At 38.3% G+C, this 23829-nt stretch overlaps 2 pseudogenes; one reads left to right on the forward strand and one right to left on the reverse strand.

The window, feature by feature from the left end:
* Window positions 1-9381: 9381 nt before the first annotated feature.
* LOC149814090 (alpha-thujene synthase TPS3, chloroplastic-like) lies at window positions 9382-12907 on the reverse strand (annotated as a pseudogene).
* Window positions 12908-16086: 3179 nt separating this feature from the next.
* LOC149814091 ((3S,6E)-nerolidol synthase 1, chloroplastic-like) lies at window positions 16087-22875 on the forward strand (annotated as a pseudogene).
* Window positions 22876-23829: the final 954 nt, after the last annotated feature.

The following is a 23829-nucleotide window of genomic DNA, read 5'->3' on the forward strand; positions in this document are numbered from 1 at the left end:
ACACGATGTTTAGACTTAGTAAAGAACAAATCGAGTTAACTTCAACGATACATACGTCATTGTGTAAATCGCTTTGGGACAATATCTAGTATAATGATTCAGAAACAGTATATGTACAATTATTTGTCTTATCGCGATTTACACAATGACTGATAAAAGGCGAAAAGTAGAAAGAAAAAATAAATTGACACGATGTTTTTTGGTGAAGTGCAAATCTAGCTAACTTGATAAATACAAATCAACCTAGAACCACAATTCTTTAAGTTACATAATATAATAATATTTTTCTTATCGTGATTTGCTTTTACGAGCTATGTCTATGTGAACGTTATGTCCTATCAAGATTTGCACAATGACTGATTCATAAAAGGCAGAAAAGAAAAACAATAAACAAATCGACACGATATTTAGACTTAGTAAACTACAAATTGTGACTTAGTTGTAAATCGATTTCACTGTAACGATACGTACTATCACGATTTGTTTGATGCCAATTATCCTATCGTGAATTAATTTTACAAGCTTTGTATATGTGAACAATATGTCCTATCACGATTTACACAATGACTGATTCATAAAAAGCAGAAAGGAAAAACAATAAACAAATCGACACGATGTTTAGACTTAGTAAAGTACAAATTGAGGTAACTTTAATGATATATCATGACCAATGGTTTGGCTTAGATACAATACATGACCATCATCTTCAAAGAAAACAGACATCATCATCCGCATCACCCTCACGTCCAAATAGTGATGTGCTTCGAATGCATTCCAGGTGTGCATGAAATTTAGCTTGCTAGTGCAGAAAGCTTCGAGGCAGAGTTGACGAAGCTGCATGTGATATGTATTCCAACAAGCATGAATATATCGATGTAGAATATTTGTGCTTGCTCCGGTATGGGGACAACAATTGAGGATGATTATGGTCATTATATTCTGCGTAAGCTTCGATATACTTCATGACAAATACGTCAGAGTCGTATGTGTCATGAATATATTGATGTATACACAGAAGATAACCACCATAATCATCATCGAAGATTATCCAGATCTTTTTTCATGGCGTGAAACAACTACATTATCAGCATCAAACCAATTTTTCACGGCGTGAAACAACTACGTTATCAGCATCAAACCCCATCTATCAAGCACAGGTAGAAGGAACATAGAAGAACAAAGAAGAAAGAAAAATATAAGGAAGAAGATGATGACAGAGGAGAAAAAAGAAGAAGAAGGCGGAGGAGAAAAAAGAAGAAGAATTAGAAGAAGACGAAGGCGGAGGAGAAAAGAAGAAGAAGTTGTGTTGCCGCAGAAAAGAGGAAGAGAGGTTAAATAGATTAGGGCTTTAGACCTGAACAACGGGTCGAGTCGGGTAGGGTTTTGCATAGAATAGGGTTTTGCACAGATCTATATTGGGGTTTTACAAACATATCGATATTATTCACAAAGACAAACAAAGTCATATCGTTGTTGCAGTAACTTCATAAATACAAATTGACATCCTGATAATTCACTACAAGAAATCTGTGAATTAGCGATGGTCGTAATTCGTCGTTGAACAGTTTAGCGACGGAAAAATATCTTTCATCGCAATTTTCTAGTCACTAATTAGCGACAGAAAATATATGTTGCTACTTCCGTCGCTAATTTGCAACGAATTAGTTTAAGTCATGATTCATCGCAAGGCTGTCGTTAATCCGCAAAGATTTGGTTTTGCGAAAGATACACATTCGTCGCTATTGTAGCGACAAAATTGTAATAGATACAATCCGTTACAAAACATCAACCGATTCAGTTTTGCAACGGATAAATATTCGTCGCTAAATTAAAGGTCGATGCTAATTAGCGACGGATATTATCTATCGCAATAAATAGGTTGTCAGCCTACAAACGAGGAATCTATATGGCGCACCTTTTGAGGTTACTCCTTAAGTCGAGCAAGTTTGAGAATCTTGTTTTTTGTTTTTGACCAAGATCATGTCGGTCAGATTCAAAAAAAAAATTTATGACCAGGGAAAACCTTCACGTCACTTAATGGGCACTCCTGCTTGCTAGGTTGAGGACACGATCACCCAACTTACGTGGATTCGATCTTTGGCCTTCAGCTTGACACAGGACCCCTCAAATGACGTGGGTAACCACGGTTACGGTAGAGATTCAAATTCCTTGATTACGTGAAAATCTATTTACACTCCTAGGGCTGAAAAGTGCATTCTTCTATGACTTTTGACTCTTTTGTCGGGGTTTCATTACTGTAGAAAAAGTAGCTTCTTAGTTTTTTTTTCAAAGGCAAGCTGGGGTTAGGCAAACCTACCAATTATACAATGATACAATTGAGACTCGAACGTGACATGCACTAGCTGCTCCTAATAGACAGACAAGCGGAACCCCCATTAAAAAAAATAGCTTATTAGTGTGAACCACTAAATTAATTACTTTCTCAGCAACCTCAAAGTAGAAATCATTATAATAAGAACAAGCTTTTCTTTTCATATGATTTATTGGTAATAAGGAATAGGGGAAGTCGTGAAAAACGGAGTTAAAGAAATGCGAAGATCAGACTGCAATACTGTCAACGAGCAACGTTTTGATGTGGCCTTCCAAGGCCAAGAGACGCTCATCCTTTTCACATTCATACATCACTTGACACATCCGAGCGGCGTTGAGGGCAACCCTTGCAAAGCACGGAGGGAAAGTATTGTTGGGGAGAAGGTGTAATGAAAAGAGGCGGAAGCACCAATAGAGCAAAAAGCACTCTTTAAGAGTGTCCACTAGAGCCAAGAGCACAAACACTAAATGTGCACACACAAAACTCTCAAAAGTAGAAAATGACTTAAAGTCATAAGTTGGATATTATTGAAGAAAGGAAGAGAAGGGTGAAAAACCCATGCATTTACAAGGGGGAGCCTCCTCTATATATAGAGGAGGAGAGCTTAAAGGAAGACCATAAAGGGGGCTCCCTTCTAGTCGTTGGGAGCCCCAACAATCATAAATATCATTGTTGGGGCCCCAACGACTAGCTAGGTGGGGCCCCTTATGGTCCTTTAAAGCAAAAGCTGAAAAAGTAAAAAGAAAAAGGAAAAAGGGAAAAAAGAAAGAAAAAGAAAAAAAGCAAAAAAGAAAAGGTACATGTGGATTTACCAAAACACCCCTATCGGGTTTTTGGTTAGTACAGGAAAATAAAAAAAGATATATTATGTATATATACATATATACTTATATATATACGAATGTATATATATATATAAGTATATGTATATATATATATAAGTATATGTATATATATATATATATATTTATATATACATAATTTAACATGCCCCCTCAAACTTTACGAGGAGAAGACCGAAAGTTTGCCAAGAAGAAACATGAATCGTGGGGTTGGGAGCGCCTTGGTGAAGAAGTCAGTAAGTTGATATTCTGAAGTGACATATGGTAATGTGATGATCCCTTTGAGATATTCGTCTCGAACATAATGGCAATTCATTTCGATATGCTTGATCCGCTCATGAAAGGTGTGATTGCTGGCAATGTATATCGCACTTTTGTTATCACAACAGAGCTTTGTGGGAGTGGAAATGGAAACGCCCATGAGCCATATGATTTTCATAGTTATCATTGCCATAGCCCGATATTTAGCTTCAGTAGATAATAGTGAGACCTTCTGCTGCTTCTTGCATCTCCACGAAATGAGAGATTCACCTAAAAAAATGCAAAGACCCGTAATTGAGATACGATCATTGGGATTTCCTCCCCAGTCAGCATCAGTAAAAGCAGTCAATTCAAGAGATGAGGAAGATGATAAGAAGAGCCCCTTGGAGATGGTATTTTTGATATATCGCACAATTCTCATTACGGCCGCCATATGAACCGAAGTAGGTGCATGCTAAAACTGGCTTGCTGCATGAACCGCATGAGCTATATCTGGACGTGTGATGGAAAGATAGGTGAGGGATCCGATTAATTGTCGGTAGGGGGTTGGATCCTCAAGAAGAACTTCATCTTCAAGTCTCAATTTTGCATTGATAACTTTGAGAGTCTCAATTTTCTTTTCATCAGATATTCCTGATTTGGTACAAATTTCTGCAACTAATTTCATTTGAGATAAGATGTATCCTTGCGCGGAATAAGCCACTTCAATTCCTAAAAAATATCTCAAATATCGAAGATCAGACATATCAAAAGTTTCTTTTAACATAGACTTAACATCATTTACTCCCTTTTTGTCATTCCCAGTGATGATCATATCATCAACATACAGCAGAAGCATAAAAATGGAGTCACCTGTCCTTTTAACAAAAAGAGCAGTGTCAGTATAGCAAGAAAAAAAATCTAAATTGATTAATACATTACTAAACCTGTCATACCAAGCTTTAGGAGCTTGCTTAAGTCCATATAAGGCCTTTTTTAATTTCAAAATTTTTCCATTTAAATTCATACCTGGAGGTGGTTCCATATAAACTTCTTCATTCAAATTACCATTTAAAAAGGCATTTTTGACATCAAGTTGAAAGATTGACCATTTTTTAACCGAGGCTATAGCAATAAGCGCTCGAACACTAGTCATTCGAGCAACTGGGGCAAAAGTTTCATCATAATCTACCTCATACTCTTGAGCATATCTTTTGGCTACCAACCTAGCCTTATACATTTCCAATGAACCATCGCTCTTAGTTTTTACTTTAAAACCCCATCTACATCCAATGGGTTTTTTGCCAATGGGAAGATCAATGATTTCCCAAGTCTGCGCCTTTTTAAGAGCATTAAGTTCTAGATCCATAGCTTGATTCCAATGAGCATATTGTTTGGCATCATTGTAATGAGATGGTTCATAAAAGAAGTGAAGAGCAAGTAGGCATGCTCGAAAGTTAGGGGAAAAAGAATCATAAGAAACAAATCTATTTGGTACTTTGGAAATACGATTTGATATTCTTTGGGAGGTCCCTTCGATTGACTCACTTTGAGAGAATTTTTCAAGAGCACAAGGAGGATTCCTTTCATTTCTTCTACAGTAGACTTGTATTTGACTTAGAAACATTTTCTTCTAAGTTTTGATCATTATTTGGATGTTCAAAATGATCTTCGCTAAGGGATTCACTAGGATCAATATCATCATCTATGATGTTTTCTTGAGGCAACAAGTCAAATAGAAAGGAATAATCAATATTTTCATTTGGTTGGTGCGAAAAACCATTTTCCTCTTCAAGGAATGTGACATCTTTTGAGATATAAAGTTTGTTCTTAAGCATGTCAAAACACTGATAACCTTTTTGTTTTTCGCCATATCCCAAAAAAATACATTCAATAGCCCTAGGAGAAAGTTTATCATTTTTGTGAGTTAGAACAAAGCATTTACATCAAAAAATTCTTAGTCTTTTATAATCGGGAGACATATTGTAAAGTTTTTCAAATGGAGAAAGATTTTTCAAAGAGGATGAAGGAGTTCTATTGATAAGATATGTTGAGGTTAGAACTGCTTCGACCCAAAAGGATTTTGGGATATTTTTTGAAATTAATAACGTTCTTGTAGTTTCTATTATGTGTCTATGCATTTTTTTCGCAAGACCATTTTGTTGCGGAGTATTGGGACAAGAGCGTTGATGACAAATTCCATTTTCTTTTAAATAGCTTTGAAAATCATTGGACATATATTCGCCTCCCGAATCGGACCTAAGAATAAATAGATTTCCCAAAAATTGATTTTTAACCATTGCATGAAATTCTTTAAAGGAGAAAACTTCGAATTTGCGACTTAAGAAGTAAATCCACGTAAATCGAGTGAAGTCGTCAATAAAGACCACATAATACGAAAATCCTCCTTTAGAAAAAATAGGGGAAGGTCCCCACACATCGGAATGAACAAGTTCAAATGGCCGAGTGGTAAAGTAACTTCTTTGAGGAAATGAAGTAGCTTTAGATTTCCCAAAAATGCACTTTTTACAAGTCATGTGATTGTCTTTACAAGTATTGTTCAAAAACGGAAAAAGAGACATTTTTACAAAATTTGGATGGCCAAGTCTCTCATGCCAAATTCCAATACTTTTGTCTTTTACAAGATTGCAAGATGACTTAGATGAAAGAGTCAAAAAGTCCACAAAATATAGATCACCCCTTCTATGGCCTTGCCCAATCAGCTTCCCTGACTGGAGATCCTGCACGGTGCAATCTTTAGGTGAGAAAGAGACTTGACATCCATGATCGGTGATTTGAGAAACGGAAAAAATATTTAAATTAATTTTTGGAACGATTCTTACTTTAGGAACGAAAAAGTTTTTAAAATCAAGTGTTCCAATACTTTCAATTTTGAATGATGTTCAATCGGCCGTTGAAACACAAGAGGATATGAGTTCGGAAAAAACATTTGAAAGAGAGTTTTTATGAAATGTCATATGAAAAGAAGCACCAGAGTCTAGTATCCACATACCTGGAGGTGATGAAGAATAGGCGATGGCGGCTCCGGAAGTTGAAGAAGAAGTCTTGAGAAGATGTTGGACAACTTCGGAGATATGATTAAGAGTTTCTTTGATATCTCCCTCTTTAGCACTTTCTTCTTCCTTCTTTGGAGAATTTTCTCCAACCGCGGCTACTTTACCCTTAAGTTTGGGACAAACCGGTCTAATGTGCTCCGATTCATTACAATAATGACATATTATTCCCTTTCTAGGCCTATTGATACTTTTGTTAAAGTGAGAAGGTCTATATGCTTTAACATTTGATTCAGGCCTAGTAACGGCCAAAACTTCATCACTCTTAACACTTAAGCCAAGTCGAGTTTCCTCTTGATATATTTCGACAAAAGCGTCTTCAATAGGTAGAGCTTTGCTTCTATGAAGAAGAAATGCCCTAACTTGTTCAAATTCCGCGCGAAGACCATGAAGAAATTGAAAAAAGTGCTCATTTTCAATTTGTTCCCTTCTTAACTCAATATCTTCCGGAGCCACCCACTTAGGCTCAAGAGGAGCAAGTTCATCCCAAAGAGGGGTTAGAGAACTAAAATAGTCCCGGACACTCATATCCATTTGTTTGGTGGAACAAATTTTTTCTTGACAAAAAAATTGTCGAGCAAGATCCTTTTGGGTATACATACCCTTAAGAAAAAACCAAGCCTCATTGGCCCTTCTAAATTTGGCAATATTAGCACAATTTTTAAGGTCTACATTGTTCATAAACCATGCCAAAATTTTGGCATGGTTACTTTCCCAATGCTCAATTTTGGATTGATGGTCATTAATAGCTTTGATGCGCTCATCGCCATCTAAAGCTTTTTCAACCTCATTTTCGATTTTTGTGAGAACAAGAAAGGGTTCGGGAGTAGTTCCCATAACAAAACCCCAAAGTTTCTTACCTCTTAGATGATTTTCCATAGCGGAGGCCCACATGAGATAGTTGGACCCATTTAGCTTAAAAGAAAGCTCCACTTTAGAGTCACGTTCCATCGGCACCAAATATCCTTCCTTTCTTCAAAAATTTGAGAGACACACACTCCAAGATAACAAAGAAAAGCCCAATCACCAACCGAGCTCTGATACCATGTAATGAAAAGAGGCGGAAGCACCAATAGAGCAAAAAGCACTCTTTAAGAGTGTCCACTAGAGCCAATAGCACAAACACTAAATGTGCACACACAAAACTCTCAAAAGTAGAAAATGACTTAAAGTCATAAATTGGATATTATTTGGATATTATTGAAGAAAGGAAGAGAAGGGTGAAAAACCCATGCATTTACAAGGGGGAGCCTCCTCTATATATAGAGGAGGAGAGCTTAAAGGAAGACCATAAAGGGGGCTCCCTTCTAGTCGTTGGGAGCCCCAACGACTAGCTAGGTGGGGCCCCTTATGGTCCTTTAAAGCAAAAGCAAAGGAAAAAGGGAAAAAAAAAGAAAAAGGAAAAAGAAAAAAAAAGTAAAAAGAAAAAGGAAAAAGGGAAAAAAGAAAGAAAAAGAAAAAAAGCAAAAAAAAAAGGTACATGTGGATTTACCAAAACACCCCTATCGGGTTTTTTGTTAGTACAGAAAAATAAAAAAAGATATATTATGTATATATACATATATATACTTATATATATACGAATGTATATATATAAGTATATGTATATATATTTATATATACATGATTTAACAGAAGGCACTCTTAATTTGTTGAGCTTCTTCCATGCATTACTGATCAGCTTCTTAACCTCCTCTCGCGCATCTTCTTCGGACACGCCATGTTCCTTCATGTGCCAGTCTATGTAAGATGCATCGTATCCCCTTTCTTTCTCCACCTGCCCAACATTAATTGCAAGTCTCTCATTTACAATATTTGAAAATGATGAGCCAAAGCGTCCCTACAAACTTCTCCCAAGTGAGACCTCAAGTCAACAACTGTCATCTTGAATAACATTCTTCTTCTGTCTTCTTTGGTTTCGGTCATAGTGACAAAAGTTTTTATCGACAATTTCTAGTTTTTCAAAAACTCGTGAGAAATTGAAAAAATTTCATAAATCTCGCATTTTTTCTGCAAAATCTCGGCAATAAAAAATTAATTAAAAAATATAAAATTTATTTTTATAAGAGGATATTAATAAAAAGTATTTAAAAATAAAAATATAGGATTTTTTTGTCATAAATAGCGGTTTAATACGTAAATATCACGTTTAAATTGCGGTATTTATGTTTTTTCATAAATCTCGCGATATTTTGAAAATCTTGCGAGAAATTGCCGTTTTAAACTTTCAAGCAATTTCTCGTGATATTATCATGAGATTTTCATAAATCTCACGATATTTGTCACACTGGTTTCTGTATTGTCTTTTTAAATTGAAATTGAAAAATATCCATTCATCTTCAATAAGAAAGAAAAAGGTAAGCATGTTTGAACTGTAACTATGATGGTTATTATTGTAATTTGATATGATTTAATTAAAGTTAATAGAACGGCAGTTTTCCAAAAAATATATAAAGGCCCATATCTTAAATGGATTTTTTCCAAAAAAAAATTATTGTCTTTTCCAAAATGTAAGTAACAAACTCATTCTTTTGAGGGGAATATCTGGAAGGCAACAAAAAATATATTTAAAAAGCACATTTTAGAAAACTCAAATATGATATTGGATCTCAGATTAGGACCTCTACTTTCCTGTACCTTAGCTTGATTTGCACGGAAAATCTTGTGTGTGTGTTTTAATTCTGCCATCATGTTATAAAATTAAAATTGAATGTAATTAGCCTGTATATATAATTTGCCGGTTAACCTTGTAACTCATTCTTTTATGCCTTTTTTTTATTTGTCCTTTTGAATGCAAAACTTTTTTTATCATGTATTCATCATTTAACATCTTTTTGTCGTTTCACATGTTTTAAACAATGAGCCTGTCTAATAGTAATTATTATTATTATTATTATTGGATGATGAGGAACCCTTGCTGAACCAAGAAAAAACTCAAGTGGGGGCCTCCACGCCCACCCTGCCTGACAAGACCCACCTCTGAAAGCCACGAGAGTTTGATCCCGCATATTAGCACCCACACAGCCTCCCTGATGGCCACGCCGGCGGCCTTGGGGTGGTGCCTAATAGTGATTATTAAAATGCTTTAAAATAGAACCATGTTCAAAGATGTTATTTTCATATAAGACACGTTCAAAGATGTTAATCAACAGGCGGGAGTAAAAAAAAAAAAAAGAATGACCAACGCTGCATGGTTGGTAGGAGCTGTCAGTGCACGTGGGACGTTTACTATTGAATACTAACTGGTGCGAAGCAGGTCATATGTCCCCTCCCCGCCGTTAGCTATCGCGTGTTCGGGTTTCCAATGAGTGCCACGTATGTAAGCACGTACAGCTCGTATCCCCATGTTTGTCAGCATCAGTTAGCGTTGGAGTCTGGTGCGGTTGCAATGACTTAAGTACCGTTTCCTCCATTGGTGCTATAAAATGACGATTCTAGAAAAGGAGCGGTTGCAAAAACTTAAGTACCCCGAAGATGGTTACTTAAGACCCACTCCCTGCACTGCAGGATTGTCCGAGAAAGGAATCCCCTCTGAAGAAGGTCATGAACATCAACTCGCTCTCTCTCTCTCTCCCTTCTCTTTCCACCTCTGTGCACATCCAACAGACGATCCTACACTGCTCCATCAAGCACCGACTGACCTGCACAGTTACTGTAGCATGATTCAACTTGATGAGTTGTAGAGCCTGATTCAGAGTTTTTGCCTTTACAAAAGGGGTTCCGGCGGCTCTCCACGACACAGGGCCTTATATAATTTTTTTTCCTCTTAACAGTCGAAAAAGAGAAATAAAGTATTTTGTTTGATCGTGGCGCTCATATGTTTTCTTCAGTTGTTTCTTGCTGGAGGTTTTCGTAACACCCTTTCTTGTGATTTTCTATTTGTTTATTTTTAAGCTACACGATTTTCGTAAATCACTACTCGATTTAGCGATTTTTTATTTTTTTTTGCTACGCGATTTTCGTAAATCGCTACTCGATTTAGCAATTTGCCATTTTTTTCGCTATATTGAGTAGCGATTTACGAAAATCACATAGCGATTTGCCATTTTTTTCGCTACTTGATTTTGTGATTTGCCATTTTTTTGTGCTATGCGATTTTCGTAAATCGCTACTGTGTAAATCGTAAATCGGGATGCCAAACACTGCCCCCTTGAGCACGATCTTCGTCGTGATCAGGTTGTAGTCGCCAACCGTCCTGATGGCAGTCTTGAGGTCCGTGATGGGAAAGCCGGAGAGGAATGTGCCATTCCCGACGTTGGCGGGGAGGTGGGTCCTGTCGGAGAGCATGGCACTGGAGGTCGAGATGAGGACCTCGAGGTGCCAGAACCTGACGAATGCCCGCCAAGACTTGAGGATGCGAATGCCCATGTTGAGCAGCGTCAGGGTGGCCTGGACGGCATAGCCCTGATCGAAAGTATTGTCGACGTAGGGGTAGAGTGATTGTATTTTGAAAAACTCTGTTGTAGGTGTTCCTCGAAGGAGGTGGAGGGGCCGCCGCAGTCGGTTGCCCGCTGGACGAGGATAGCATTCCGGCCACTGCTAGCAGAAAGAGAACGCCGATCACCATCGGATCGTCGACACTTTGGCACACTTAATTTATTCTCTAGAGAGAGAGGGTTTTACAGTGTTTCACGGAGAAGAAAGAAGAAGATGACGACGGAAAGTTCAAACAAAAAAAAAAAGAGAGTGTTTCAGGTTTGTTTCGCAGTTTGGACTTTGAAGAGTTAACATCATCTTCGACTTTCTGGATGGAGGATATTTTTGTCATTTTTTGAACCATCGTTTCTCTTTTTTTGAATAAAGGACTTTTTTGTCATTTTCCCGAACCGTCATTTCATGGCGAGAAAGGGTACTTAAGTCTTTGCAATCGCACCGGTCTCCGATGCTAATTGATGTCGATACACACGAGAATACGAGCCCAATATGCTTATATATGTGGCGCTCATTTGGACCCCCAAACATGCACTGTAGAAAAAAGTGCGTCTTCAGGGGAGAACACACAACACCCTCCCTAACTGGTGGGTCTGCCAAACCTCAGCTTGCCTTTAAAACAAAATGGATGCTATTACTGAAGACATACTATGGTACCACCGAGGTGGTATCCCATGTGGTAAGCGGGGTTTGCCTGACAAGAAAAGAAAAGAAAAAAAAACATACCTTGGCCACATCCTAAGAATCATTGCAGAATACCAGATGAGCCCTTGACTCTCATCCAATACATCTACTGTCCCAGCTTTTGGCCCATGGCCCCTCAGAAAATAGATGTGCACCACAACTCTGTTCCTAAGGTATTCATTCGTCTTTGGCACATATGTTGCAAATGATGCCACCTTGCTTCATCTAAGTATGCTCGAAACAAAGTCATCCACTATATCACAAAAAAATAATGTCATTTTTATATCAAGAAGACTGCTCTTTTTTTTAATCATAAACAAGTAAAATCCTTGTAAAAATAAAAGAGGAGAATAATAAATCAATGCGGTAGCAATTAAGGGTAAGGTCTGCATGTCCATGTACCACTTTTTTCAACTTGTCAAGGGCATCCCATCCATGTTTTTTGTGGACTTGGTGTCCAATCTCTTTGGTGACATCATGTAAGGCCATGAAACATGTCTTCATGTAGCCAGGAAGTTGATGTACAAAACCTAGGTCCAACCTGAGAATCAATGAGGTAGCAATTAGTGGACACACTATAATGATTAATTGAATGTTTTCCTTTTTGGGTCTAAATCATAATGTTGATACTCAGGCTCAGCCAAGCCTTGCTTGACGCGCACAAAATTATTGTGGATACATTGTTCTCAAAGCAAGTGATGTCTCACCTATTGATTACTTCAGTGAAAAGAATCAGATCATCCATTGAACCATAAACATCATAGATATCATCAATTGTATAGATTAAAGCAACCACTTTTGTGACTTTAATCCTACAATTTGAGTATTGTGACTCTGGGAGCATTGCTAGAGGCCACATTGCCCATACTAAAACTTGGTCCCTTGCAAACTCTAACTCTTCAGCTAATCCTAGGTTTCTCCACCACCTAGCAAGATGGATCCAATTAAAACCTGCAAAATTCCAACAATACAGTAAAATCATAAGATTTGAGTGGTCTGATTACTTTGAGATCTCCTCTAGCCCTTTTTGGTACAAGGATTGTGTGTAATTAATCAAAATCCAGCTTTGCTAGTTCTATCAAAATATCAAGCTTTCCATTCTTTTCTTGACACTCTTCAATGTAATATCTGCAGGCAATCTGGTACGCAAGGGTTGTTCCAAGGCTTGGGCTATTTTTTTTGGCTTGGTAAGGTTGTAGTTGTGGAACCAAAGCTTTCATATGTGTGGTAGTGAAGGATTTGGCCTCATCTAGTGTGACTTCCCCATCAATGCTAAGATGTGAAGCTTCATATAAGCTCAACATCCCCCTTACATATTGTGTCAATTCTTTCTTGAATCTTCCTTCTCCGTCTTTAAAATTGTCAAGCACTCCTAACAGGCATATGAAACAAAGAATTCAGTTCCAAGCACATCATGGGAAACTGTAGGCGTTATTTTTTATCAAAAATAACGCCTTTTTCAGTTTTGGCTTTACTATTACAGTAAAAGGCTTGTTACTAGAGCATCCCTTCCAAAAGGTTGTCCAAAAATCAAATTTTAAACTGAAAACGGCGTTATTTTTTAAAAAGGATTTGGCCTCATCTAGTGTGACTTCCCCATCAATGCTAAGATGTGAAGCTTCATATAAGCTCAACATCCCCCTTACATATTGTGTCAATTCTTTCTTGAATCTTCCTTCTCCGTCTTTAAAATTGTCAAGCACTCCTAACAGGCATATGAAACAAAGAATTCAGTTCCAAGCACATCATGGGAAACTGTAGGCGTTATTTTTTTATCAAAAATAACACCTTTTTCAGTTTTGGCTTTACTATTACAGTAAAAAGCTTGTTACTAGAGCATCCCTTCCCAAAGGTTGTCCAAAAATCAAATTTTAAACTTTTAGGTGTCAGGTCTGAACTCCTTGATGAGGGAACTGTCCAACAATAATTCACCCTAATCATTAATTTAGGTGAAACTTTTAGATTTAGTACGATTTTAAGACCATGGTTTGCATGTTCAAAGCATAGTGACAAAAGTTTAAAACTGCAATTTCTCGGCAGTGAATTTCTCGGGAGAATTTCAACTTTTTGAATATTTCTCGAGTTTTTTTTAGGCAAAATCTCGGGAAAAAATTAAAAATCAAATAAAATAAACTAATTTAATTTTTACATGCAAAAAAAATATAAAATCTATTTTCAATCCTACTAACCATATCTAAAAAGTATCAAACATCAAATAAGTATCAAGCATTTGCATCAAATGTACTTTCATTCAAATAAGTAGTTCAACACCCTGGTCACGCTAATTATCAGTTTGACACCACTAGCATACAGATCAACTTGAGGTTGGAAATTTAGATCATTTAGTGAAAGAGCAGTATTAATGTGGATATATGACTTGGTACCTTGAGATGACTTCAAAATCTACTTTGCCCATTAGTTACCCCATGAAGAAAAGAATAGATATTATAAAATCATGTAGTGGACTTAGGAGTTGCATCAGATCTCTAGGATTGGTATATGCTCTAAGGTTCATGGAAAAGGTTCAATTGGTGAGGAGAAATATGCAAGCAACACATAATCACATTGGTTAATCCAAAGACTGTTATTGTATTTTTTCTGCAAAATAAACTAGTTTACTAAGCAGAAACACACACTCATCCATGTGAGAGTGGCAGACAAAGGGATTTGAAGAGACACCAACCAATTTAAGATTAGCTAATACATGTAAGGGCTGGTGGCATAGAAAATATGTTTGCAACTAAAATAAAAACAAAAAAAATCTCTCTCTACTAATAAGAAAAGGAGATCAAGAAGCTAGTGATGAAGATGAAGAAAGTAGCCATAATATGAAAAGAATGTCTAAAGGAAAATAGAGCACTTATTTGATTTATGTTCTTTTTCATGCCTGCAACTGCACGTGAAACAGCATGACACTAGTTGATGACAAACAACCAAAGAAAACTATGGGCAGAAGTGACCACGATTGATATCAAAGAGGCAAATCAAAAACACTAGTTCTACACTATAGTCATGTTAATAAAAAAAAGGAGAAGCACAAGCTATTCTATATGATCAACCAGCCAAAGCTTCACTAAGGGCTGAGGAAGGAATCAGCATTGCAACCTTCAAAGGCATGTACAAACTTGTTGTAGCTTGGTTCAATTGGACATCACCATGGTAAATGAACAAACATTTCTAGACGGAGTCACCGTCTTCATCACTTTCTCATCAACAAAACCACATGGGCAGTGGGCACATCAAAGCAAGTCGGACATGCACAAATACTAAAAGGGATAGATGATTATACCAATGTATAGCGAACTCAAAGAGCTTCCCGGTGTTCTAGAAGACGATGACAGCGAGAAGTGAGAAAACCCAATATGAATGTGTGTGCGTGTGTGGAGAGAGAGAGAGAGAGAGAGATGAACCAGTTGACTGTTGCAGTCGGGTTGTCGCCTCTCAGTGCTCTCACAGGCAGAGCCGCACAACACAGGTTGTTTGCATTTTTCGCAAACAAGTGGGGACTCACCTAGGGTTTCAAACTTAACTGCTTAAGAACCGTGGGAAAAAAAAATAAATGTGACAAAAAATATCGCGATATTATCGCGAGATTTAGTAAATATCGCGATAATATCGCAAGATTTTGTCACAAAACAAAAATCTCGCGAGATTTAACCGTTTAAAACGTTAAAAGTTTATGTCGCATTTTTTCACGAGATTTTCATAAATATCGCGATATTTGTCACAGAGGTGCAGTCAATTGTGGTGACAACCTAATCTCGTATTAGAAAGTGACACTATCAGCCAACATGAAGAAAAGGTGACAGCACATGTAGCTTATAGAACTTTAAAAGATCAATGAAAATTAAGCCTTCAAAATGGACAAACAAACTGGAACTTTCAACTTCAAAATAGCACTACAAACTCATCACCAGATGATAAGAACAAGCATTTCCTACTTAATGAGAAACACATAATAAATACAAACAATTCAAAGCAAAAAGCAAAAAAGGTCTCAAAGGATATCTACCATTAGGTTGAGCAAGAGATTTTCGTTCTCATATTTATACGAGTTGGATTGCGTTGAGCAAGAGATTTTCGTTTTCTTTCATTATTGAGGCACGTGGACTGTCCATTAAAAACACTAGGACGGCTTGGAGTACTGTGGACGAGTTTCACGTGCTGTACAATAGGGCTTCCACTTGTGAATACCACTTGTTCCTTTGAGACCCCCCCCCCCCCCTTTTCTCTCTCTCTCTCTCTCGAACGAACGAAACATCATTACTAAAACAAAGGGTCAACAAACGTTGAGCCCGCTAGCAAACAAACAGCATACCCAAAGCAAGGGCGGAAAACAAGACAGCAAAAACAGAAAAACATAAGAACAGAAGTTGAAATTCCAACAAATTCAGCCAGGGTCAGGAAGGAGAGAGGGCGGCTGAAGGCAGTGGAGACCAGGGCATCAGAAGCGCAAAATTGCGTACATATCAACCAAGATGCAATGCCCAAGCTTATTGAAAACAATCGGAGTTTGACGAAATATCGCATTGTTGTGGGTCATCCAAATAGCCCACCAGGTAGTGAGGAGCCAAGTTCTCCAGATCAGCCGCCATCTATTGCAATTGTTCACCTACAGTGGGCCCCACAGAAGATCGAGCGCGAAGGAGTCTTGTCGCACGTTGACATCAGGTTTGTTCCATGTACTCTTTAAAAGATCCACAAAGATGGGGCAGGCCCAAAACGAATTAGCGACAGATTCTATCTCTAGCTAATCTGTCGCTAATTAGCGACGGAAAAAATCCGTCGCTAATTTCCGTCGCTAATTAACAATTTTCTTGTAGTGATAGGACTCACCGACTCTGAAGTTGAAAACCCACTATTTTAAGGAAGTTGTTTGTCTGGACCCGATCATGCAGAATCAACCAAGCTAAGAACCCCATTGAAGCACGATGAAAGTAACAAGTGGTATTCACATGTGGACGAGTCTCGCTTTCTCTACCACTCTATAAATACTACATTAGACTTTGCTTCTAGCATGTCTGCATTTCTCGCATGGCATTAGTTGGGTTTCTCCATTGAAATGCCAACCCCATCATATCCTGCACGTCGCCCATTCTCCTGCCCATAACATGACAATCAACAAAATTGAGAATTTGAAGGAGAAAATAAGCAGAAAGCTCAATGATACAAGCGATAGCTTGGAGCTTTTGTGTTTCATTGATGACCTCCATCGCTTGGGGATTGCTTACCACTTTTTTGAACAGATTGAATCTAAGTTGAGCTCCATTTGTGGCAATGGTTGTGATATTGATGAAAGGAATGGTAGAGAAAGCAAGAATCGTGACTTGTATTCTGTGGCACTCCGGTTTAGACTCTTAAGACAGCAGGGTTACTATGTTTCTCCTGGTTAGTTTTCGGCTTCTTTTGGTCCTTTCTTTTTGTCTTCTTTTCTAAATAGTCTTTCCTCCTTTTTTTTTTCCTTTTATTGATACTTAAAAAATGGTAAGGGCGACTTGTGAACTTCACTAAGTTAACGAGATGTCATGAGTTCCAAATCAACAAAGGGCGTCCCTTGCCCAAAGTCAAAACTGGGTGCACTTTACTATATGGGCAGGAGATACCTCAAAGGTTTTACCAACCTGAGATCCGCCAATGTGCGGTTGGTGATGGGTTTTCCGTTTCACCTAGCCAACAAAATATTGTACATTGCATTTTAAAATTTCGAGTCAGGATGCCATTGGGCAGCTGACAGATGCATAGTCTTATGGATTAAATGAAAAAAAATGGGAAATTTGACTGCTTATTTAGTGCCTTTGTTCTTGGTCGCAAAAGCATTGGATGTTTAACCTTAGGATGCAACAAATGTCACGTCGTTATTTTACTTACTGAACCAACTATTTCCAACTTTATGATATATATAGATGTATTTGACGAGTTCAAGAATAAGTTAGGGAGATTCAATTTTGGGTTGGCTAAAGATATAAGGGGTTTGTTGAGTTTGTATGAAGCTTCACACTTTGAACTGCCTGGAGAAGATGTACTTCATGAAGCCAAAGCTTTTGCTACAACACACCTTGAGGCGTCAGTGGCGTCTCTTGAACCCTCTCACGCGAGGCAAGTAGAGCTTGTGATGAAGCATACCTTGCACAAGACCTTGCCTAGAATTCAGGCAAGAGATTATCTTGAGTGTTTCCATGATAGCCATGAAAAGGATCAAAGATGTGATAGAACTAGCAAAGTTGGACTTCAATCATGTGCAATCCATGCACCAAAAAGAGCTTCAAGACTTTTCAAGGTGCTTATAAGAGAAAGGATTAGCCAATTGGTTTCTGTGTTTTGTTTTCTTTTTCCAGTAGCTATTCATGTTCTAATATATTGTTGCATCACCCAGGTGGTGGGAAGAGCTAGGGATAACAGAGGAAACGGGATTGATAAGAAATCAACCAATGGTGTGGTTTATGTTATCTAGTTTGGCGTTGCCAGAACCACAGTTCTCCAAGTGCAGGATAGAACTTGCAAAAACTCACAGCTCTGGTCTATGTTATTGATGATATATTTGATGTCTATGGAACACTGGATGATCTAGCTCTCTTCACGGAGGCCATCAATAGGTAAAACATCTTTCTCCAGTTATTTAGGTTGGCATAAACAGGAATGTAAAAAACAAAAGACACAGCTGGGTCTACTCCCTGATATTGGTCTGGCAGGACATCAAGCGTTTTACCAACTAGTGGCTTGCCAATGTGTGAGGCCACCAGTGATAAGGGGTTTTCCATGATACTGACAACGTTGCATGACTTTTTTTGAATTTATAACCCCAAAAAACCGCTAAGACCAGGTCTCAGCCTGTTATACCTACTGTCGTCGTCCCAGCAGCATAAAACTTCGAGGCTAAGACCCCCCCTGCTCCCAGGGCTTATGCTACACATTGGCTTACCCAAAGTGATGCCCATGATAATCGAACCTTGACTGCAAATATAGTAGCCAAGGCCCCCACCCCCACTACACCAACCCCCCTTGGGGCACTTGTCATAAACTTGAAAGCGATGTTCTCAGTATCGCCCTGAATTGGGCTGAATCACCCGATGTGTATCGTATTGAAAGAAAATCAACATAAAATGTTAATTAATGACAGCATGGCTGTGAACATTCCAAGGAACTGGTATGACAGTAAACATGTTAATGTAAGATTCCTTAAGGAGGCGTTTGCATGAGCACCTCCTCCGTGTAGTCGTGTTTTGCTGAAAACTAATCGAAACCCCTCCCTCCGAGCAGGAAAATGTTTCCGCTGAAAGGGGGTCCAGTGTTGATTTCGGGCTCCCTTTCCTCGCAGAAAGGGAACCTAACGTACGTTTGTGTTGGGTTCAGGGCAATTAAAATGCATGGACGGGCGTGCGTTTCTGCAAAAAAGCGCCCTGAAGGTTTAGGGCAATTAAAAGGCAAACACTCCACTCTAACTTCTTCTTCTTTTGCTAGAGTGGTAATTTTGTTTCGAAAAAGAAACAAGACAAACATTTTTCGATGAACATCAAGTTGTATTTTTGGAAACTTCAATTTTAAAAGTGAAAGTGACATTTTAACACCCAAAACTAACTATATATTTTCAAAAATGTCAATACTTTTAAAGGTGTTTTAAATATTTCAACCACTTGAAGATGGGAATGTTGACATAAAAGATTTAAAGTTATTAAAACTCATACATGTATGCATGCATGCATGTGTGTGTTAAAGGATCTTGCTGAAACTTACCCAAAAACCAAGTCTTCTGTACTTGAAAAGGTACATGGGATGGCTTGACCTACACATTTAAATGTTCATTTTTTTATGCATTTTGGCTCTGCTCATAATTTTATTCTGAAGATAATTGACCAATCCTGCAAGGCACGTCTTAAAATAAACCAATCTAATAATAAACTCCAACTTTGAATTCCAGTGGGAATCTCTTTGCAAAGCATTTTTGGAAGAGGCAAGGTGGCTGCGACCGGAAGATGCCCCTAAAACAAATGAGTACCTCAAAAATGCAACCATCAGCACTGGGTTAATTGCTTATCTAACAATCGCTTACTTTCTCATGGGTCATCAACTGACAACAGAGATGTTGAACATATAATCAAGGCCATTCCAAGCCTCATTCTGCTTCCTGCAATGATATTTCGACTGTGGGATGATCTTGGAACCTCCAAGGTAGGATGGAACTTGCTTCACCTTGTTTCTGTTTTCACGTCATATATATATATATATGAGTGGCTCCCAAATAATTTACGTCTTAAGCATCCTAAATGCTTTTAAAAAGCTAGTTGCCCATGTTTTTAATTTGCTTAATCCTGACATGTGAATGTGTTCATCATTGCCTATTCACTGAAATCATGCTTTAGACCAAATAAATTCGATGAAGAAACTCTATTTTATCAAGTTTTTGGTGCAATATAAACCATTGATTTTTATAGCTCTAAATATACATTTAGTCATGAAAAATCCTAATCTAATACTTGTTTTCTATGAAGTAAGCTATAAAAAATGTGTTTGAGATTTCAAATTAAGCAAACGCCTGAAATTGTACTTTGAAATGGTTTAAGATGGTATAAGAGAAGAAAGCATTCTTGGTGACTAAAGGATGAGATTCACTGGAAGCAGCGGTCTCTTGTGATATGGCTTAAAGTGGGTGACGGGAACACCAAGTTTTTTCATTCCTTCGCATCTCATAGGCATAGGAGGCAAGCCATTCACTCTCTTTCAATTGAGGGTGTCTCCTACTCGGGCAAACAGGTCCTACCAGCAGTTACAAATTATTTTATTAACTTGTATTCCTGCAGTCACTCGGTCGGTGGTTCAATGGGTCCTGCCTTCATTCGGTCCATGAACCGTGTTCTTTTCTTGTCTATGCAGGTTTCTTTCACTGAAGAGAAAATTTATTCTGCCGTGCGGGATTCGTCTGGTTGAAAAGCTTCGGGCTCTGATGATTAGCCTGTGGATTTCTTTCGCATTTTTTGGCCCTGTGTTAAGAGTGACATTCTTAGTGTCTTCGCTGAGTTCCATCGTAACTGTCGTTTGTCGATTCACTATCATCTGGCCATTGTTTTTCTTATTCTTAAGGAAGCAGCTTCATCGAACATCTTGCGATTTCGCCCCATATCTGTTTAGGGGGAATTTACCAAATTATCGCCAAGGTCATGGCGAATAGGATGCTTTCAGTCGCTCCTTGGATTTTTTCAGATGCACAGTTCGCCTTCATTCCTCATAGACGACTGCAACATTCCTTTATTCTGGCCATAGAAGTGCTACACTCTCTCAAGATCAGTGGGTGGCATTTCTTCACTCTGAAGTTTGACTTCCACAAAGCCTACGACTTAGTTCATTGGACTTTCTTTTTCCACATGCTGGCGTACTTTGGTTTTGGTCGACGTTTCTCTAGTTGGGTGCGTGAGCTGGTTAGAAATGCCCAGTCACAAATTCAGATCAACGGAGTCTGTGGCCAGCAGTTCAAACTTGGTCGCGGTCTTTGGCAAGGATGCCCCCTGTCTCCTTTGCTCTTTGACGTCGCCTCTGAAGGCCTTGTGGTTCTGTTTAAGAGGGTCGTGGAGTGTGGTCTCATTGGTTCTCTCAGAATCCAGGAGTTTTCTAGTCATAATCTGACTTATGTTGATGACATGATAATTTTTGGCAGTGCATCCATCCAACAAATGTTAAGAAACAAGATTAGCCTTCTTTTTTTTCTATCGATGTCAGGTTTATCTATGAACTATGATAAGTGTTGTTTGTCCATGATAAATACCCCTCCTTTTATGTTGGTGATTGGTCAACGGATTTTCAAATGTGCTATTTCGGAAAATTCTTTTTCCTACTTGGGTCTACCGCTATAGATATCGCGTATCCCATCGACAACCTAGAATGCAACTCATCAAAAGGTTCAGACTAAAATATCGGCTTGGCAAGCATTCTACCTTTTCGTCGTTGGTAGACTTACTCTCATCAAGCACGTTTTAAATGCTATAACAGAATTCTTTATGTCTATGTTCATGATGCCTATGGGGGTCAGCAATAAGCTCTCTCAGTTGTTGGTGAATTTCCTTTGATCTGGGAAAAGTACCAACAACAAGCGCCACCTGGTGGGTTGGGAATCTCTAATGCTTCCTCAGAATAGGGCGGGGTTGGGGTTTTCGGATTCTAGGTTGAGATGTATTGTTCTCGTCGTGAAGCAAAGTTGGCTTACGCACCAACCGGGGTCCTTTTGTGCAAGCTTTCTTCTTGCAAAATACAGATCGGTTAAATCGTTGTTTGTTGACCACAACGCGATTCGGCCAACCGTTTCGCAGTTGCGTAGCTCGTGGATCCAAGCTTTGTCTGTCACTTTTTCTAATGAGGGTGACGATGTCTCTCAGACCCAGTTCTTTCACCACACTCTCGCCCCTAACGGCTCTTTACGCACAAGAGCTTGCTACCTTTCTCTCCTTACTTCGGGGGTGGATTGGTTCTCTGTGCGCCTTATCTGGGGCAAGGGACCTACTCCTTGATCGTGTTTCCTGGCATGGCCAATCCTTCACGAACGGGTGCAGACGGACAACTTTCTCAAATCTATTGGTTTCCATCATCCCAGTAAATGTGTTCTGTGCGAGGCGGCCAAAGAATCTGTGTTTCACCTTTTCTGGGAGTGCCCTATTTTTCAGAACCTCTTTAAGGTTATCTGGAATAAGTTTGTCGTTAACGTGCGTCAGGAGTCGTTCGTTGTAGACCTTTTATGGGGCCCTCAGCCAGTTCACAGTTGCAAGCATTGGCGGATTATTTGGGGAACGTAGCTTCTCTCATCCTGGTGGGCTCTTTGAATGACTCACAACAATGCCATTTTCTGGCAAGTTCTGACAGTTTTCAATAAATTAGTGAATTGTATTTTGGCAGATATATACGCCATTTTGCGCATTACCATCCCCGATCTTCAGCTTTTTCTGTTGCTCTGGACCCCCTCTGAACCAGGCTGATCTAGCCTAGTTTTTGTTTCTTTTTGTTCTTAGTTTTGTTTATGTGCTCTTGGCCTGTCTGCGACCTGTTTTGCGTTGTCGTCGGGTTCAATGTTTGTTGACCCTTTTAGTAATGTTGATGTTTATAGTTCGACTCTCTCTCTATCTCTCTCAATTTTAGCTTTGTTGTATTCAAGGATGAAAAAGAGCAAGGATACGATGCTTCCTACATAGAATGCTACATGAAGGAGCACAGTGCTTCACAAGAATGTGCACGCAAAAATGTTGTGAATTTGATTGTGAACGCATGGAAGAAGCTTAACCAGGACAGCCTGTAGACTAATCCTCTCTCTCCTACTTTCATCAAGTTGGCCCTTAACATTGCACTGATTGGTCAAACCCTATATCAATATGGTAGGGACCATCAAAAAATGATCATTAAAGAGCATTTGAAAAAAATGCTCATAGAAAGCATTCATTTTTTACAATATCCACGCCAGAGTTTGTAGTTTTTTACATGCTTTTCATAGAAAGTATTTTTGTTACAATTCTCTGCTTTAATTGTATTTGGGGTTTATGCAATTTCTGAAAGTATATGCGAAAAAATATAATATTTATGAATTTAGTGGTAAGTGGAGTTTTGCACATAAATTTATGGGTTTTTATGAAAGATATGCGAAAGTGTAGGACATTTGCGATTTTGGTGATTCCAGTTTCACCAAAAATTTGAAATAAATTTATGCGAGATCGTGTGGTCCACATAAAAAAAAATTGTGATTCTGGATTTAAGTGGGAGTTGGACCTAGCCGACTAGCAATACAATTTTATCGCAATAATGCTTCAATTCTCAGTTGTGAAGGGTAAGAAGGTCCTAATGATGTCGGATATTTTTTATTTTGGACATCTAGAGAATATGTAAAGTTATTGGGTTTTTAGAGAATCGGATCAAATTAGTAATACAATATGATCATTTTTTGCTTTTTAAATCCTTTGAATTTCTTCTCCGTGATCACTATATGACTAAACATTTTTTATAAAATAAGTTTTTTCCTTCAAAAATCATTTTACAAGAACTTAAGGGAAAAAAAGCTATCATTGTGCCAAAAATCTATGGTTCAAAAATACTTAACTTTGTGTCAAGTCACAACAGTCCTCTACACTTTAAAATATTTAAAAGAAAATTTTGAAGTTACTCGTAAAAGTCATGTATAAATAAAGGCACTTTTTGGATTGGAACTTTCACTCTGTGTTTGATATTGTCTTGATAATTAACTAGGTAGGCTTTAAACTTA

Source organism: Nuphar pumila, chromosome 15 (assembly GCF_984573655.1).
Source record: "Nuphar pumila chromosome 15, dmNupPumi1.hap1.1, whole genome shotgun sequence".
NCBI lineage: Eukaryota > Viridiplantae > Streptophyta > Magnoliopsida > Nymphaeales > Nymphaeaceae > Nuphar > Nuphar pumila.